Consider the following 19033-nt stretch of genomic DNA (forward strand, 5'->3'; position numbering starts at 1 on the left):
TTACGAGTTGCTCCCTGGCTGACCAGCATGTTTGCTTTTTGTGGGCAAAGAGCAGCAGAAGTATGTGTGCTCAGACCCAGGCGCACAGCAGCGGGTGGGGCGCAGGCCACGCGGGGGCTCCATGTGCAGCACAAAGCCTGACCCAGGCCAGCCCGCCAAGGCCATACCAACATGGGGCCTGGGCATGGCTGGCAGTACCCCTGAAGGGTCAGCTCTGCTGCTCATGGGCCCCTGGGGAACCGGCTGCAAGGACAGAGCCCTGGAAAGGAAGGGTCAGCGCTGGGCTTGGCCATACCAGTGCCAGCTGGGCCAGGGGTGCGGGTGCACTTCAAGGTGAAAGGACAGCACAGAGACTCCCTCAGCACCCGCAACAGCTGGGGAAATCAAGGCCCATCGAAGAGACCAGCGTGGGTCCAGGGCTGGGCTCCACTTCCCCAGCACCTGTCACATAAATGAAACAGCAACGAACTGAATTCCTGCTGGGAGAGGTGGTGGTCAGCACGGGGGTGGTGGGCTGGCTGCAGACCCACGTGATAACATGGAAGGCAAAATATGCATGAATTTTTAAGATGGACCATGAGACTTCAAAGATGCTTTACCCAGCTGATCCTGGGTAGAGGTCGGCTCCAGACTTGCTTCCTCTGCTGTCCCGGGAGGCCTGGGGGCCGCCAGGGAAGTGCCATGTGCGGGACCTCAATGACCCTCTCTCTCCTCTCTGGCCAATGCCTTCCCAGCCTCTGTTCCCCTGCGAGGGCCCCACACTGCCTGCTGGGCAGGCCCCTCCCGCCCCTGCCCAGACCAAGCCACCAGCTTCCTGAGTCCTCGGTGGAGGCCGCTCCTCACCACGCTTGCCCGTCACCCATGGGGTGGATTTAGGAAGAGGACAGGGACACATATGCCATGCAGACACAGGCAGCCTGTCCTGGGGCACGTGTCCAGGCCTAGGTACCCCAGGAGTGGCCCCAGGTGGGTGGATGTTGGGTGGATGGAGGGATGGAAGGGCAGGAGACCGGGTGGAAAGGGACACAGATGAACAGTGAGGGGACGTATGGAGGCTGCCAGGAGGGGGCTGCATGGGAGGGTGGGTGGGTACGGAGGCAGCAGGGTGGGGGGAGAATGGGAGGCGGGCAGGAGGAATGAGTGGACGGGTAGTTGGGTGGATGAATGGGTGAGCAACGGTGAGGCTGAGAAACACTCCTGGGAAGGGGCCCCCAAAGCCGCTGGGGCACCACTGTGACCAGCGCCCGCTCCCCCATGAGGGTGCAGGCACACGGAGGAACTGAGGAGATGCCCACCCTCCCCCGAAACCATGCCCACACTCAGCATCTTCCTGCTAAATCAGCCGCTCCTCCTCAGAAGGAGTCCAGCCAAACCCTGCTCCAGAAATTATGGGGACAGAGTCCAATCTGGGTTGAGGAATTAGAGGAATTTCCTACGGGTCAGGCTGGCAGGAGGCCTGGGCTCCAGTGCTGACCCCTCGCCGGCCATTTGTTGGTACACTGCCCACTGCCCCAACCTTCACAAGGGGAGGGAGGGGACTGGCTACGGGTGGAGCCTCCTTTCACACCCCTGGCCCCACCCACTTGATGGGGAGGAAAGTAGGCAGCAGGGGTGCTGAAGGCCACCCACCTGGGAATGCACGGTGTCCCCCCCATGCTGCCAGCACTGTTCAGGCCTTGCAAGTGCCCATCTTTACCCTACCGCCCCTGCCGTGGTTGGATGGTGCCCACAGCCACGGGGACAGCTTCTGGCCAAGCCCACGAGGACGGGCACTGTGCCACGGCCAGGACCACAGGGTCACCCGTAGTTGGTGTAATGCGGGGGTCGCAGGGTGAGGGGGGGCTTGGATGGGAAGAGTCCGTGCTTGACCTTAAAGCAGTGGAAGGAACTGCCAAGGAAAAAGGACCAGCTTGCCTTTGTGAGAATGAAACATTTCTAAACATCCAGAAAGAGTGCCACGTGCTGTGGTTGTGGCTTGCTTTTCAAGTGTAGCGAGCGTTTCAGACAGACAACAAGTGGGACTGTACATGTAGACACGGCTCCACTGCTGCGGAAAATGCGTGGGCACGTGGGGACACGTCACACTACTCTCCACTGTTGTGTATGCAATTTTCCATGATATGGGAAGTAGAAGAAAACGACAAAGAAAACGAAAATACTGTCAACATACTGGGATCGTCTTCACAACATCCAGTAGAAAAGTGATATCCTTCATCTATACGGTGACTATATAAGTCAGTAGGAAAAACCGAACCCCAACTCGAGGTGGGAAAAGGTCATCAACAAGGTATGTGGCCCAGAGATAAGGTGCGAAGGATGAGTGTGGAAATGGTCACGCGCGCGCACGCACACACACACATATACACACGCACTGGAAAGAGGGCGTGTCGGCTGCAGCGGTGCTCTGGGTGGAGGGCTCCTGGCCCACAGGTTGCAGCAGGTCCGAAGTTCTGCACGTACCCATGTTCTAAGAGCTACTGCCTTCGAGAGAGGCAAGTAAGAAATGGGAAAGCAGGTGCCCCTCCCCCACCCCAGCAGGCCAGGCAAGTGAGCGCGAGGCCAGGGAACTCTCCCCAGGGGCTTGGGCGTTGCCGCCCGCCACCTGAGGGAAGCAGCTAGGTTTTCAGGGAGCTGGGAGAACTGTAACAGAATTCAGCCTGGAAACTGGGTTTCCCTAGCAGAGGAGGTGACCCTATCGCCACCTGGACCCGACACCATGGGGGTGGGAGGTGGACAGAGATGGCCCCTCAGTGACCTCCTCCTGCCCCCAAACCGTCCCTGTGGACACCCAGCAGCACCCACTGACCACACAGAGTACAACTACTCTGTGCAGGGAGAACGGTCTGGGCGGTTCTTCCCAAGGGGCTCTTGCCCTGCACTGATGGGGCGCCCTGGGCTAAGGGAGAGCCAGGTCCCTGGCAGCACTGGTCAGCCCCAGGGCAGGAGCCGCTGGACTGGTGGTCCAGGAGGACCAGGGGCTATGGGGAAGCTGATGCAGGAGGCTCGGAGCCAGGTCAAGGCAGGGACACTTCTGGGAGCCCACGGAGCCCGAGGTCTTGGGAGCTAAGGGCCTGGGGCCGGGCCCAGGGCCAGGGCTGGGAAACGGCCAGGTAACTACAGGCTGGACATGGCAGAGGAGGCCTCGCCCTGACAGGAGGGTGGGCCAGGTGTAGGTGAGCATCCAGCTGCTGCCCCTCCTCAGTGGGGGGTTGAGCCACAGGGAGCCCCCACCAGAGGCCCCCAAAGGGTCTCAGTCTGAGATTCCGGCCACGGCAGGTCACAGACACTTGCTCCAAGTCTCCGGGTTCCCTGCCTCTCTGGGTGGACCTGTGGGATGGCAATGGACAGCAGTCCCCCAGCCCTAGGCTGCCCCTCCTGCACCTGACCCAGATTCCAGCTGCAGCTGCAGTCAGAGGGCAATGCCTGACAGGCTCCAAGTGTGGGGTCTGGGCAGCAAGGACCCACCTCCTCCACAGTCTCTACAGCAGCAGCCAGGCCAGGGGCACCCCAAGGGCAGGGCAGGGAGGGCTGGGGCTGGTGGTCCCTCTGCCTATACCAGCAGCCTACCCACTCCAGCCTGGCCACAATAGGTGAGCCCGGGCATAAGGCTGGGGAACCCCAAGGTGCCCCACTGTGTGGGGTGGGCTGGCCTGTTGCCTCCATACCTCCCCCTAGGGTCCCTTTGGGAGGTGGCTCCCCCAACCCCCCATTCCATCTCAAGGAGAGCAGAGCAGCGAGGGGGCAGTTCTGAGGGCCCAGGCTCAGAGCCCCACTCCACCGTGCTCTGGGGTGGGCACAGGAGCCAAGGCGTTCCTGAGGCGGAGCCTGAGGCTCACAGCCAGGCTGGGACCAAACCCGACGGATCCAACTGGCACCGGGGCCTGGGAGCCCAGCTCCTACCCAGGGGCCAAGGGGTCCATGAGACCCCGAGGACCAACCCCCCACCGAAGGCACAGGTGGGGCAGCTGTCCGGTCAGGCTGAGGGCCGGTGGCCTGTGTGCACCAGTGCCGTCTGCCTGGAACACCCTTTCTCCCTCAGGACGCTGGACCCCTTCTTCCCAGGCCCCCTCTGTCACCATGGTAACACCCAAGCTTCTCTGAGGGACAGAGCCTCTTTGTGGTGGCACAAAGCCCCTTTGAGGGGCAGTGGGGGTTCAGCCCCTGGGAGCCTGTGGCCAGTAAGTCTCTGGGGGGCAAGACGTGGCTCGTCAGCCCAGCCCCCACCAAGGTTGCAGAGCCAAGAAAGATGAAGCAGGAGAGCCTGATGGTTAGGGGCTGAGACACCCACCCCAGCACCACCTGCCCAGCTGCCCACGGAAGGGTCTCTGGGATGAGCCCCAGGGCCCCAGGAGAGGCTCTCTGTGGGGGTCTGAGGACTTCCCACAGCCTTTCCGCCATTTGACAAGAAACATGCTCTCCCTGGATAAGTGGAAGAGGCACTGGCAGTGGGGAAACTCCCTGCCAGACGGGAAACCAGACTCAGGACTGGGTGGGAAGCAGGCACAGGGAGCCCTCAGGAGGCAAGCGGGTCAGATGGCGCGGCCTGGCATCAGGCCTGCTGAGGGGCTGCCCATGTATCCCGGCCTGCCTTGCCCTGCTGCAGGGCCCCCCATCTTCGCCTGCCTGCCCTGGGGGAAAACAGCCAGCCAGCTGGGTGGCCTGGGGTAGCCTTGCTGCAGCCAGGACCTCAGGACAGGTTTGGGCAAGAAGGAACCTCGCTGTGGCTGGGCTCACTCCAGGGGTTGGGAGATGGGACCCTGAGGGCAATGTGGGTCCAGGGCACAGTGACAGGGACCGAACGCAGAGCTCCCTGCCCCCACCGCAGAGTGTTGCCCTATCTGTGCCCCGGCCCCGCAGTCAGGGAGGCTCACCGCAGCCATGGAGCCCCTCCCCGTCCCAGTCTGCGGGCCCATGCCACTCTGGCCACTGCTGACCAGGCACGTTGCAGTGCCCTCACATGCTGGGCGCCCTGCCGGGCAGCCCTCCCCAAGTGACCTCAATGTGACCCACTGCGGCTTTGCTAACTAAGCCCCCAGGCTGGGGGTCACAGCCCCCGGGTGGCAGCACAAGGCACAGCAGGCCCCAGGAGAGATCTGCCTCTTTGTGGGCAGATCCACGCAGGGCCCGGGGGTGGGGGGCTGCCAAGGGGCCAACCCTGACATGGCAGTGCCCCTCGTGGTCAGCAGATGAGATACCCCTGCACCCCACGGAGGCCCCGTCTCACGCCCCCACACCCCGCCCGCCTGCCTCCCCGCCAGCATTCCTGCAAGCTGCTGACACTTCTGGGCACTGGGACGGGCCTGCACAGACTATCGTCAGCAATACCAGGTCCACCTCCCCACAGATCCCAGCCTGGGCCTTCTCCATCCAGGAAGATGGGGCCTGGGGCTCAGCTTCCAGAAGGAGGTTCCCTGGGAAGTGTGAGAGTGAGAAACTGGTCCCTTGTTCCCTCATCGGGAACAACACCAGGGTCCAGCAGGGAGACTCCAGGCCCTGCAGGCACAGTACCCACAGCCCAGGGGGTGACAGGTGTCAGGAAGACCCTCCAGCTGCCAAGGGTAGAGGCAGGGCAGCTGTGGCCACCTGGCCCTGGATGGATCAAAGGGGAGTGCAGGGAAGAGACCAGAGCATGCCCTGTGGAGGGAGGTTCCATCGTTGCTCCTGAGCCACAGCATCAAAGAGCCAGGTCCCCTCTGGTCTGCCCTTGCCCAGGGTCCTGTGTGGCCTCCAGCACTGGCTCCTCCCAGGGCCCCTGGGAACTCCCATTCTCTCCCAGAAGCTGAGCTGGATGCCAGTCTCTCTGCTCCAGAACCCCTCACCTGCCTGGGAGCCAGCTCAGTGCTCCTGAAGCCCGGGAGTGCCCATGGCACACAGGTCCAGACACCACCAGCCTCCATCAGACAGTAAAGTCCTGCCTTTTATATGCAAATGATGACCCAGTGGAACTGGGCAGGGGGCTTCACCCCACCCCTACCCAGTGCAGACTCTGGGCCCCACAGTGTCCCTGCCTGGCTCCCCACCCCCCCACACCACATACCATGACAGCCTGCTGGGAATCGGACTTGTCTGTGTGCCCTGCCCCCGCCAGGACGCAGAACACTGCAGCTGGTATGCTGACAATTTGGGGACCTCCTTAAATCCACCTGCAGGCTCACGCATGCAGCCACCCACAAAGTCATGCACACACATCCCCAGAGGCACCCAGGCTGCCCTGTGGGGCCTCACCTGCCCCAGAAAATGGATGGTAGGTGACCTGACACTCCTGACAGGTCCTTGTGCTGGGGGAGGTAGGACTCAGGCTCCTGGGGGTCAGCGTTCTGGGCAGACTGCATTCCTGTCCTGAACACCTGGCAAGGCTGCCCCCGCCAAGACCTGTGAGGCCGGGCCTGCCCTGGCTCCACAGCCTGAAGGTGCCCAGCCTCAGTCCACACCAAAGTGTCTCTGTGACAGGAGTGGGGACCACGGCCGGGCCAGGACCCTGGACAGAAACGCCGAGGCTGCACAGACCTGCCCCAGCCCCCAGGGCCCAGGGCAGACCCTGCTGCCCCCCGGGGACCCAGGAGAGCTGCCGTTTACCAGCACAAACATCAGGGAACAGCTGATGTGCCCTCAAAAGGTTAAAGATGGCCTTGAACTGATGAGCTGGGAACAAACTATAAGGAGAAGGACCGATCATGGGTGATGAGGATCCTGTGGGGATTTGAAGAAAAACATGGCGGAAGCTAAACAGCAGCCGGGACGCTGTCCCCAGGCTGCAGGATGCAAACCCAAGGCAGACCTGCCAAACGGGCAGAAAAGGACACAAAGGTGTCAAGAGGGAAGACAGGAGTGGTGGAAAATGGATCCTGGGAACAAATTCCCCTGGCACAGGAGGTCCCCGAGGGACCCCACAATGGCCAGGAGCCACCCCCAACAGAGGCCTCCAGCAGGGCTGTCGGGGTCGGGTTGGGGTCTGAGCTTTCTGCCCAGAAAGAAGCTGAGCAGACTGCAGTCATGTCAACCCTAGCCTTTACGACTCGCTCTCCCTGGGCTCTGTGCCCCAGCCTCCAGGCTGCTGTCCCTCCACAGGGCAGGAAGGAGGCCGCGTGGCCTGGCCTGCACCGGACACACCCAAGGCGGCACTGAGGAGGGTCCACGCTGCCACCAAGCTGCCCACATCCCAGAGGGGCTGGACGTTATCCATGCACAGATGTCAGCTGCAGGACCCTGCTGCCCAGCTATCGTCTCTTGTTTGCAGAAGCTCTTCTACAGCGAGGACCAGCTGACAGCTTTGTTAACAGGGTGCTTCCCTTTCTTCCTTAACTTGGGATCTTGAAAGAGTAAACCCAGCTCTGTACTTCCTTAAGGAAACATCGTGCAAAGTTCCCGGGCTGTCAGAGACGATTTGTCACCCCAGGCCTCAGTGTCCCCATCTGCACACTCGGTGTCCCGCAGGCACTGCGGCCCAGGGCTCATGGGTGCAGGTGTCACAGGGCACCAGCCTCTCCCTGCAGGGCACAGAGCAAAGGCCCCGGAGGACTGGCTGGCAGCCCCCTCGAAGCCTCGTTATCTTGCAAAATGCAGAGAGCAGCAAGTACATTCAGACGAATGAATGGCCTAATTAGGATTTCACGGAGAGTGAAAATATTTTGAAAAGAAAAAGTTTAACTAAAGGCATATTTGAAATACCAAACTCATCAATTGCAAACGACAACCTGGCAAGATGTGCCAGGGGGGCGGGGTGTCTCCTTCTCCCCACCTGACAATGGGCAGCCTTCCCTGTGGGCGAAAGAAACTGGGCCTCAGCCTACCCAAATCAGAGCTGCAGGGGGGTGTCCCCACAGAACAAGACCTAACTCAGGGCGGAACTGACGACTCTGGGTGCCCCGGTGGAAGGTCACGCAGGGACGGAGACGGACGCCCAGGGCCTGGGGAAGAAAGGCCCCTCAGCGGCCTGACAGTCCAGTCCAGGCAGCAGAACAAAGCACAGCAAGCCAGGGAACCGCCAGAAGCTGACTGTGGCTGGCGTGGCAGGGAGAGGCCCCAGGGGTGAGCTGAGGGGCAGGGGCTGCTCCAAGAGCCACTAGGCCAGTGGCCACCTCAGGCTTGCACAGACCACCCAGCACGGCTGGCGTGGCACTGTCCCTCCTGGTGGCCTGGGCCCCGCAGCGCAGTCACACCACCAGCCGGGAGGCACCCTGAGCAAGGAATGGCACAGCCAGAAGCTGGCATGGCTCTCGCACAATAACACAGCGGCCAGCGCGAAGTGCCACCTGTGCGAGCCCCACAGGGCGAGCAGAGCCAGGTCTGAACCCAAGTTCCACCTCGTAGAATGTTATTCCTGAGAAGCATGTGCTCCAGAGTGGGAAGGGGCTGGGGGCATCCCTGGGGCCGTGGTCTTCACTCCTGCCTCTCATGTTGAGCCCCCCCACCCGGGGAATGACCCACGAGTCCAATCACAGAGACCCCTGGATGCCTGGCTGAGAGCCGCCCACAGGCGAGGGCCAGCACCTCGCTCTCTGGCAACGCAGGCAAGATGCTTGCGAGGCAGGTGGACCGGCCGACCCAACCCGAACTGAGACACAAACAGGCATGCGTGTGCCTGGCCCAGTGGTGCTGCCACTGGAGGCCCTGGGGGTGCCAAGCCCATGACCCTAGAGGAAGAGGCCCGTTCACCCCCCACAGCATGACAAAGCCACTCGGGCATGGGACAGCCATGCCCTCCCAGCCACAGGGAGTCACACATTCACAGGCCGGATGCTGCAAAGGGGCCCAGATCACTGTGGGGGCTTCTGAGGGGCCTTCCCACAGCAGGGACCTGTTCTCAGTAACCAAGGAGGCTCAGGGGGGCTGGAGACCTGGGGAAACCAGAGCGGGATGCACACGCGCACAGGCCAGCACACCAGGGGTCCCGGGGAGGAGGCCCCGACTGCGTGGACCAACTTGCACCTGCAGGGCAAGCGCGAGGCCGCCCGTGACTTTTCAGAACAGAGACTGGTCAAGGGGAGGCCCCGACCTGATCTTCTAACAGGGCCACAGGCACCTCGAACCTGAGGATGCGGTATGTCACATTTATAGTTCCTGGTGATAAAAAACATCAGTCAAGAAACTGTTCAGATACAACCATATCAACACAGTTCAGCCCCTGCCTCACATTTATGTCACAGTAAATTCTAGACGGATGGAATCTCAAGTGTAGACGCTGACCTGGAAACACCGACAGGAGAAGACAGATGTGTGTTTATCTGGCCACATGCTAGACAACGCATGGAACAACAGAAGGATTGAAGGAGGAAGAATTCCACAGATTCCACCAAAACGTGAAAACTTTGAACAATTTTTGAACACGAAAGCCATCATAAGCAAAAATTAAAAGGCTGAAGAAAGACGGATGAAGGCAGGACCCACTCTGTGCGCAACTGCGACCCCAAGAGGCCCCACAGGGGCCGTGGCCACAGAGGCCCAGCCTCCCTCAGCCCGGGTGAGACTGGTGGAACCAGTGCCCGCGAGGCTGTGCCTAAGTGCCTGCGGCAGACACGAAGAGTCCGTTACCAGACTCGAGAAGCGCAGGAGATGGGGTAACAGGAAGAGGCAGAGAGAGAGGGACAGAGAGAAACAGGGAGAAAACGAGGAGCATGAGGGAGGAGGGAGAAACAGGGACAGGAAAAGAGCAGCAAGGGCAGGCCCAGCAGGCGAGGCGGTGGGCAGCCTCCCACAGACCTCATCACCTGCCATTTGGTGTCTGGTTGGCCTGCCAATCTGAGGCACGGTGGTCCATCAGAAGCTTAGGGGGGTGGGGGCAAGCACCTACCACCCTAAGCCCCAGATGCCATGCCACCTGTGCCACCAGCAACACCACGTCCCAAGGCCTGGTGCTCTGGCCCAGCAAGCCCTGGACACAGGCTGAGCCTCTTCATCCCAATCCACAAGGCCCCATGTGGCCCAGCAGTCTGGCCACTGAGATGCTTGGCCAGACCTTGGTCCTCCCACCTGCCTGGCTGGCAGGTTGCCACACCCGAGGTCTTGTGGAACACAAGAGGAAGGAGCAGGTCCCCTGCCCTCTCCTGTCTTACAGCCCTCAGCACAGGACACTCAGGCGTCTGGAGGCTCCTGAGTCTGTAGCCACTGCCTTCTCACCACCACCCAAGTAAGGTGCTGGCTGGGCCAGGCCATCCGCGCTGGACACCCAGGGACACTGAGAATCCACAGGCTGGGTGGGCTGAGCCTCCCACAGAGACGGGGCTGGGCGGGGCAGGGGCAGAGGGCCGGGCTGGGGCCTGGGCTCCCGCACTGGGGCAGCACAAGTGGCCACCACACTCTGCAAATCAGGCAACACAGCAAACTGACAGAGTGGTACCAGCAGGGCTCACTTCCCACCACACAGGGTCCTGGGGACCACAGGGACCACTCAGCCTCTGTCCCTCCTATACTTCCTGGGCACCATGCCTCGTGCCCCTGGAGCTGTGATGAGCAGAGAAGCCCACGCAGCAGGGCCAGCACCAGTGCCCTCGCCATGATCACAGCAGTCACGGCCCCTCCCCACTCCAACGGGGGCCCAGGGTGGCTGTGTGTGCCAGAGGCCATCTGGCCCTTTCAGACAAAGCCTCCTCCCGGCCTCAGTGCCCTCCTCTAGGAGCCGCAGCATGTGGGCCCATTGCCTGTCCTGGCTGGCAGCTCCAACCTCCCTGGTGCAGCAGGGACTACCCTGAGCCGGGAGCGAATCTGACGGCCTGTGCGACACCAGATACTGCCGTGCCAGGCATCCAAGTCAAGGAGGGTGTGAACCAGTCCAGCTAATGTCCTGGTGGGCTGTCCCCAGTGCACGCTTGTCCATCAAGCCAGACGTCCCTCAAGCCGGTATCTGTGGTCCATACCCAGGCCATCGGTGAATTCAAGTAGGGGTGGCAGGAGGCCCCACGTCCAGCCTTGTCCAGCCCAGGGCCCTGTGCCCACCCGGGTTGAGGCTGGCCGGAAGCACACACCACTCAGGCCACAGTCCATCCCTCCATGGACCACACCCACCGGCCCACCACCCGTGTGAGGAAGGGACGTCCCTGGAGGAGGTCAGCATGTTCAGACACCCATCCGGCTGGCTCCACATCCTGCAGGGAACCAGAGGGCACCTGGTGAAGCCAACCGGCGGGGTTAAGTCCCTTCTGCATGGGGCCAGAGCCCCAGCTGGACACTGTCATCCCTGACCCAAGGGCGTCTGGTGGTGCTCCAACACAGACTCGCTCCCACATGACCGTGCGTGTTCTCACCCCCACCCCACTGGGACTGTCACGTCTACAGTTTGCATCGGCTGCCATGGTCCCTCCTGGGCGTTTCTTATGCTGTTAACTATCCTTCAAAACCCTGACCATTTTGAGCCGATGATAATGTCTCCCTTCTCCAGAGGTTGGGTGTGCTCTGCTGTGATAAACTCCCACACCAGGATCCCACTGGCCTGTTCAGGGGGTCATGGCCCCCAGGGGTCTGCCCCCCTCACTTGCCCTGGGGCACAGGCTGCCTGCCTCTCCTGAAGCTCCCCGAGGCCAGCCCCCATCCATGTCCCTCCTAGGCCAGCAGCCAGCCTCCCAGTCCTGGACCAAGGACCATGCAGCTTCCTGTCTCGGCCAGTGGTCTGGGGACACGTTCCCTCTCCTTGTGTCTAGGTCTGGGGATGTTGCCAAAGTGTTTGTGTTGTAAAAATGAAAAACAGGGCACCACAGACAGGCTGGAGGCCACCTCCGGCAGATCACAGTGGCAGAAGCTCTCTCCCCTTGGCTCTGCAGTGTTTACCAGGTTGTTCCAAGCTTCTGTCCAACCTTCCTTTGTGGACATGGCTCATTTGCGGGCCTGCAGGTGGGTCTCTCTGCCTCACAGTAGCCCCTTCATCACGGGGAGGGGCTTCAAGTCAGGGTGGGATCATGGGGGGAGATCAAGATGCCAGGGCCAGAGGCAAGGAAGAACGGGGAGCTCAAGCCAGGCGTGTGTGTGCATGCGTGTACACGTGTGTGAGTGAGCACCTGGGAGGGGAGGCGTGGTTGGGAGTCTACCCACCCACTGCACCCTCCCCACCCACAGCAGGACCTGCTGCTCCCACCCTGAGGTCTGAGGCTCAGGGATCAGCTTTTGCTTAGAATGTGATGCTTCTGGGGCACGTCTGCTTTTGGCTTAAACGTTCACATAGACCTTGTTCCATGGAGAACCACGTGCTTTTCTTATCAGTCCTGATAACCGCCAGCCTCTCCCCAGTGCTGGCTGTGCCCCATCATCTCGGTGACTCTCACTAGGGGCCTGGGGTCAGCCCAGGACACCATTTTACAGATGGGGAAACCAGGTCCAGGCAAGGCAGTGCTGGGCCAGGATTTGAACTCAGGTCTTCCTGCCCCTAGGACACACTCCCCGCAATCCAGCCACAGGAAGAACGTGGTTCTCGCCTCGTGGGACTCCAGCAGGCCAATAACTCCACAAATGCAGAGGAGGGCCGGGAGTCAATGCCAGTGTCGGGGGCGGGAGGGCATCTGCAGGGCTGCAGGTGGGGAGGGGGCCCGAGGGAGCTTCCTGCAGGAGGGTGGGAGCAGGGGGGCAGGGAGGGTCTGGGGATGCAGGGTGGAGGTGGGACCTGAGGTGGAGTCTGTGTCCCCAGGGTGCCTCATCTCAGCAGCACTGTACAGATGGCGGGTGGGGGGAACAGAACCTCATAAGAGCCCTGGGGCCATGGAGAGACAGACGGACAGGTCTGAGATACGAAGGTAGAAGCATTGATGGGATTTGTGCCGAGAGGGTGGGGGTACCTGTCTCAGGGAGCCCTTTCTAGCATCCCTCAGAGGTGGTCCTGGCCAAGGACCCTGCACCAAGAGCCTCGGGGCCAAGGGACCCACCCCCAGCCTTGAAAAGGCCTGCTGTGTCCCCGACTGGGGCAGGAGGCCTCTGCAAGGGCTGGCCAAGAGTCAGAACAGCACAGACCACAGATGTCTGACAGCATGAGGCAGCCCCCATGTGCACAAACCAAGTCTGGCGGAGGGACAGAGCCCAGGCTGGGGGGATGCTGGGCAGGCAGCTCAGGGCCGCAGTGGGTGGTGAGGAGCCCGGGTGAGGGTCAGGCCGGCCTGACTGAGAGCTCGCTCTGCACTCGAGCCTTGAGTCCTGCTCCACCACAGCAAATCCTGACGTGCCCTTCCAGGCCGCTGGTCACTCTGTGCACATCTTGAAAAGGCACCACTTTGGCTGCACCCTTGTTTTACAGAGGACACTGAGGCAGAGAGAGGCACAGCCCTGCGCTGAGTGGCAGACACAGAGACCTTGCCCGGACCACTGGGCAGTGGCAAGATGGCCTATGGGGGCCAGGGAGGTGCCTAGGGCACACGCCCGAAGGAGGACCCCACCTCCACGGTCCCTGCTGGAGCCTGTGCTCAACAACCCCGTCACCCAGCCCTCGGCCTCCCTCTGCTGTACTGAGGCGGTGAGGGCACAGGGTACTTGCCCCTCTCCAGCTCCCCACCCTGAACAGGGGGCCTGGAGAAAGCAGAACTCCAGCCTCCCAGCGGATGCCTTGGCGGGTGCCTTGGGAAGGGTCCCACCTCTGGGGGAAGCTGGGTGGAGCCAGTCTTGCTGGCCATGGCAGTCCTGGGTGCCCTCTGGTGGCTGCACTCAGCTTGTTGCTGCTTTGCTAGAGGCCGCTGGCCCCTCAGGGTCCACTGGGGCAGTGGTGAGCGCTGTGCCTCACACACACACAGCCCGGCTGGGGGCCCTGTAGGTGATGTAGATGTCCACCAGCTCTGGGCTCTTCTTTCCGACCTGTGAAATAGGCTGAGCTGTGCAGCTCTCCCATTCGGGAAGCCCCAGGAAGGAATTCCTGACCCTGAGTCTCTCTTGGTTACTCTCTGATTCTGGGGCTCCTGCAGAGTGGCTGAGGCCTCATCCTAGTCTTGATGGAAGCTGGCAGCAAGGGAACAGATGTCTTCCCCAACCCAAGCCACTGCTGGGGAAGGTCCCAGAACCCCTCGCTGCCTCCCTGGCATCCCACAGCACCCCAGCTCTGCCCCCTCCCTCCCTCTGCTGACGCAGGGCACGTGCTAGGGGCTGGCCGAGGCTCTGTTGGGCCTGGTGTCCCCACCCCCCTCTGCGCTACAGTTCTTGGCTCCTCTTGGAAGTGCAGGATCCCACTGCTTGTGGTCCCAGGCCTGTCTCCTGGGATGAAGGGGAGTGAACCCACCTGAATCCTTGTGCAGCACAAAGAGGGATGGAGGTGCAGCCCCCATGGAAACTGGGAGATGCAAAGGGAGCCCTGAGGGGCCACCCTGGGGGAGGCACACAGCCCAGATTGGGGGGCATCTCTAACCTGGCAGGACTGAGGGCTGGCCCAGCTCACACAGGAGGCACCTGGTCAACAGGCACTTGTGCCCATGAGGAGAATGGGGTGACGGCTGTGCGGGTTGTGCTTATGTGACCTCCTCCCCAGGCCAGGACCAGAGTCCTGAGCACAGCAAGTGCTCTGTGCCCAGCCCTGTGCTAGATGCCTGTGGACCTCAGAGTTGGGGGTATGGGGCGGCAGGGAACAGACAGAGTACTGTGGATGGGACAAGGCAAGGCTGGGGGGAAGCACGAGTGCCCAATTCACAGCCCCACACGCTGTGGCCAGACCCCAGGTCCAGCTCGGGAACTGCTGTGGGTCCAGCACTGTCCCAGATCCAGATACACTGAGCCCAGGACAGGTGGGACCTGCTTGGGGTGGGCAGACCTCTGGCAGCCTGGACCTGGGAGTGGAGGTTCCCAGTGCAGCCCTGTGTGTGTCCTCACGGGGGAGGTTGCCCCACAGGTGCTAAGCCGGTCACCATCCAACCCCCTGGGTTCATAAACCCTGACTCGCCGTGTGCCCTGCTTGGTGACTCGGGAAAGGGGTGTGAGTGAGGGGTTATAAAATGAATCGATTCTAAAGAATGAAACCCTTGGGGCAGTTCTTTTCTTTTCCTTGTTCCTAAACACGCCTGGGTCTAAAGGGAAAGGCCGCTGGAGTCCCCAAGTTCCGTTTCCACTGGGACACGTTATACAGACGTTAGAAACGGTGACATACTGTAATAACCCAATATTTAATTATTTAAGATTAAAATAGGAAGGTTGGGGATCTCCGGCTGCCCGCCCAGGGTAACACCACGGCAAACCTGGGCCGAGTCCCACTACGAGTGGAGGGGACACGCCTCAGCCAGGGGACAGGGCGCAGGGGTGACGAGGAGGGGGACCCAGGTTGGGGCTCCGGGCAGGAACCCCAGGCAGCGTTCCCTCCCTCGTCCTCTGGGCGGCGGGAGCAGCGCGGCGCCGGGACATCCCTCGGCCCGGCCGTGCCGGTGCTTCCCGGCGGCGCGCCGCCCCAGGAAAGTTCCCCTGCCCCGGGCCCCTCCGGCCGATGGAAAGTTTCCGTGGCTGAGCGGCGCCAGCTCCAGGCGCCCGGTCGAGCAGGGGGAGGACACGGCTCATGTTGGGCCGCGGTCTGAGGGGCGCGCGGACCGAAGCGCACGGCCGGTCAGGCAGGACCCGAGGCTGCGCACAAAGGGACCCGCCCCCGTCGGTCCGGGGTCTTGCGCACCGCGGCGCGGGCTCGGTGCGGGTGAAGCAGAGCCGGTCTGGACCCCCGACCTTGACCCCTGCCCGGACCTCGATTCGGGCCCCTGCCCATCCCGCAGCCCCGATCCCGGCCCCGACCCCGGTCCCCGGCCCGAGCCTACCTGGAGCGCGGCGTGGGCGGCGCCGCAGCGCGGCCCCCGCCCCAGACGGGCGTCCCCGGGTCCCTCGGCGCGCGGCGTCCCCGGTCGGGCGCAAGTGACTGTCCCGGGGCCTCCGCTCGCACCGGTGCAGGACTCACTCCCCGAGGCCAGTGCAGCCCGTGGCAGCCCTCCGCCCCTCTCGCGGCCCGTGCGCAAAGAGGGCCTGCCGGCGCGGCGACCCTCGCCCCGCCCCGCCGCCGCCAGTGTTTCCATTGGTCGGGAGGCCCGGCAGCCGGCACCGATTGGACGGGCGCGGGGAGACACTGGCTTGCCACTGGGCGCTCCGGCTGTCCGTCTCTGCCGACCACGGCCCCTCGTGGAGTAGCGGAGGCCCGGGCACCTGCCGGGACCTCTGCGGCTGAGGCCCGGGCGCGGGCCGCCCCTTCCGGCGGGTCGCCCCCTCCCGGTCGCCTTGGAGGACGTCCTCGGACCGTCCGCCCCGAGCGGGGAAGGGAGCAGGCCCGACGCCCCATCGCCGGACTCGGGCCGGGTCGCCTCTATCACCACCCCCAGTTCCCAGGTATCCTGCTTCAGCGCCTGCTGTTGGCCCGGCGCTGGGCGCCACGCCCTCCCTTCAGCGTCAGTTGTGTGTATTCCCCACTATCCGCGAGGGAGCGTTCTGCTGCCCTCCCATTTTACAGACGGGAAACTGAGGCTCAGAGAGGTTCTCACTAGCTTTAGGTCACCGGGGCTCCAACCCAGTCCATCTGACTCCGGGGCCTGGGCGCTCTCCCACTCTCATTAACCCCAGGGTTCCCACTGTGGAGGCCGGAGTGGGTGGGGCTGGCAGTTTTTCAAGGGTAGAAAGGGACCCCTCGGTGAACAGCGGTTTTCCTCCTCGGTCAGGGATAACTCGACAGACACCGTGGGCTCAGCCCATCCTGCAGGGCCCCAGGGACTGGCCTCCCTCACGCGGCTCACCGAAAGGCCACAGGTCTGGGCCTGGGGAGGAGAAGTTTGTGTGTGCATTTTCCCCGCTTTCTGGTGTCCATTTCCTCCACCCTACCTGGGGTCATGCAGGATCCCTGTGGGGCTCAGCCACCTGAGTTGGGTTTAGCACAGGTTACATTTCCCTGCCAGGTGGAGAGCAGCCGCCTGGTCCCTGCAGTGACACAGGGCCCACACATGACCACAAATGGGACCACAGCCCTAGGCCAGCTCCAGGTAACTTTGGGGTGCAGGGGGCTCCAGTGTGGATGCTGCCCAGTGGGGCTTGTTTCAGGGGGTCCCTGACCAGTGACCCTGGCTCGTGTGTGGTTCTAAGCCGTTCTTGCTCTGGTTGCACCTGGAGATGACCAGATCCTCAGCTCACCGTATTCCCCAAGGCTGCACAGAGCCACATGGCCCACCACAGTGCTAATTGGGGGGACGGGGGGGGGGAGAGACATTCATGTCTTATCCACCCACATCAGGGGTCCACTGTGTTCACCCAGAAGTTCCTTGGTCAGAACGAATAAATGGAAATGATTTAGGGCTAGAATTCACCACTGGTACCACATTGGGTTCCCCTGTACCCTGGCATACATGACAAATCAACCCCCAGCAGCCACTCAGAGCCAGGCAGCCACAGCCAACTGACTGGAATTGGCACTGGAGGTGTCACCAGCACTAGAAGTGACAGCCATTTGGCACCCTGGCACAGGGATATTGCTTGAAGCTCTGGGTGGGCAGAATGAAGGGTCCCTCTCCAGAACATGGCAGACCCTTTCCTGTATTTAGGAGTGGATTTAATTAGCCCAAAGTTCTCTGTGGATCTCTCCAAGGGCATTGGGCCCTGGTCCTCCTGCAGCCCCTCCTCTCATAATGACCTTGTGGCCCAGCACCACCCCTTTCCCACACACTTGCTGATGGTGGCAAGAGGGGCTGGACAGATCTCTGCTGAGAGGGCAAAGGGGAGAATTGTGTACCAAGATCGGCCCAAGTGAGGACTCCCTCCATCCCCCCTCATCCCTACCCCCACCTCTCCTGACAGGCTTCCAGAGACCTGTCTGCTGTCAAGCTGGCTCACCAGCTGCACGGAGGGTCAGGGCAGGCAGTGCCAGTTCCACGAGGACCCACCATGACCCAGGCTGCAGATGGGGGTCAGAAACAGAGTGCAGAAGAGATGGTCTCTACCCCTAGACCACTGCCACAGGGGCCAGTAGCCTGGTCTCCTCCATTTTGCCCTCTCTACCTGGCTTCTGGCCAACTCTGTAGGGACATACCTGGGGCATGTGAGGAAAGCTGCAGGGAGAAAAAGGTTTCAGCCAGATATTAGGAGGAACTTCCCAACAGTTGCAGATGCATGAGATCAAAAGGGTGACCACACAAGGTAATGAGCTCCCCATCTAAGGATGTATCTATGTATGTATTTATATATATTTTTTTAGATTTTTTTTAACGTGGACCATTTTTAAAGTTTTTATTGAATTTGTTAGCTCCCTGACCAAGGATCGAACCTGCACCCCCTGCATTGGAAGGTGAAGTCTTAACCACTGGACCACCAGGGAAGCCCCTGGATGTATGTATTTAGAGGTGGGGTAGCAGTGAACCCCTTGTAGTCCTGAGACCACCCCCACCCAGATGCATCTCATTGGGCGATGGCAAGGTGGGATTTAAAGCTCCACGGAACCCGAGCATGGCTGCATCCCCCTTTGCAGGTAATGGGAAGGCACTGCTCAGGAGGGCTTGACCAGTCTGTGTCCCACCCCTCTAAGGCATTGGCCCAGTGATTTGGGGCAGACCACTGCAGTTGCTGCCCCATCCCCCAGGGCATGGTCACTCGCCTCCAAGCCCCCCAGGTCCTGCTTATTCAACACTACTATCTCTTGGCTGGACTGCATGATCCAGCTGCCAGGAGGGGGTCACTGGCACCCACCCAGCATGACTCTCTTGCCAGATGGCAGGAGGGAGGACTGAGTGTCTCACTGGGTCTGCTGCCTGCTGGCCAGGAGTCCTTGGACGTCGGGAGTCCTTGGCTTCCGTACCTGTAAAGGGCTTTTGTTGAGTTCCGGGAGGAACATAGATGAGATGGCAAGAGAGTGGGGTGGAATGGGCCTTTGGGGGTGTCATGCAGGTTTGGGTTTTACTCTTGTCTCTGTTTACTACCAGCCAGGCCCTTGCTCTCTCTGAGCCCCAGTTTTCACAGGGCGTCAGTGCTCCAAGGAAGGATCAGGGCACCTAAAACCTCAACACAGGGCTGTGGAGCTAATCCAGCCACTGCTACTTGCCATCTTCTTTTGACTTCAAGCAAGTGACATACATACTGCTCTGAGCCTCGATGTTTGCATCTGTAAAATGGGATAAATGAGAGCTGTGTCCTGCAACTC

Source organism: Grampus griseus (genome assembly GCF_964374135.1).
Source record: "Grampus griseus genome assembly, chromosome: 12".
NCBI classification, from domain to species: Eukaryota; Metazoa; Chordata; class Mammalia; order Artiodactyla; family Delphinidae; genus Grampus; species Grampus griseus.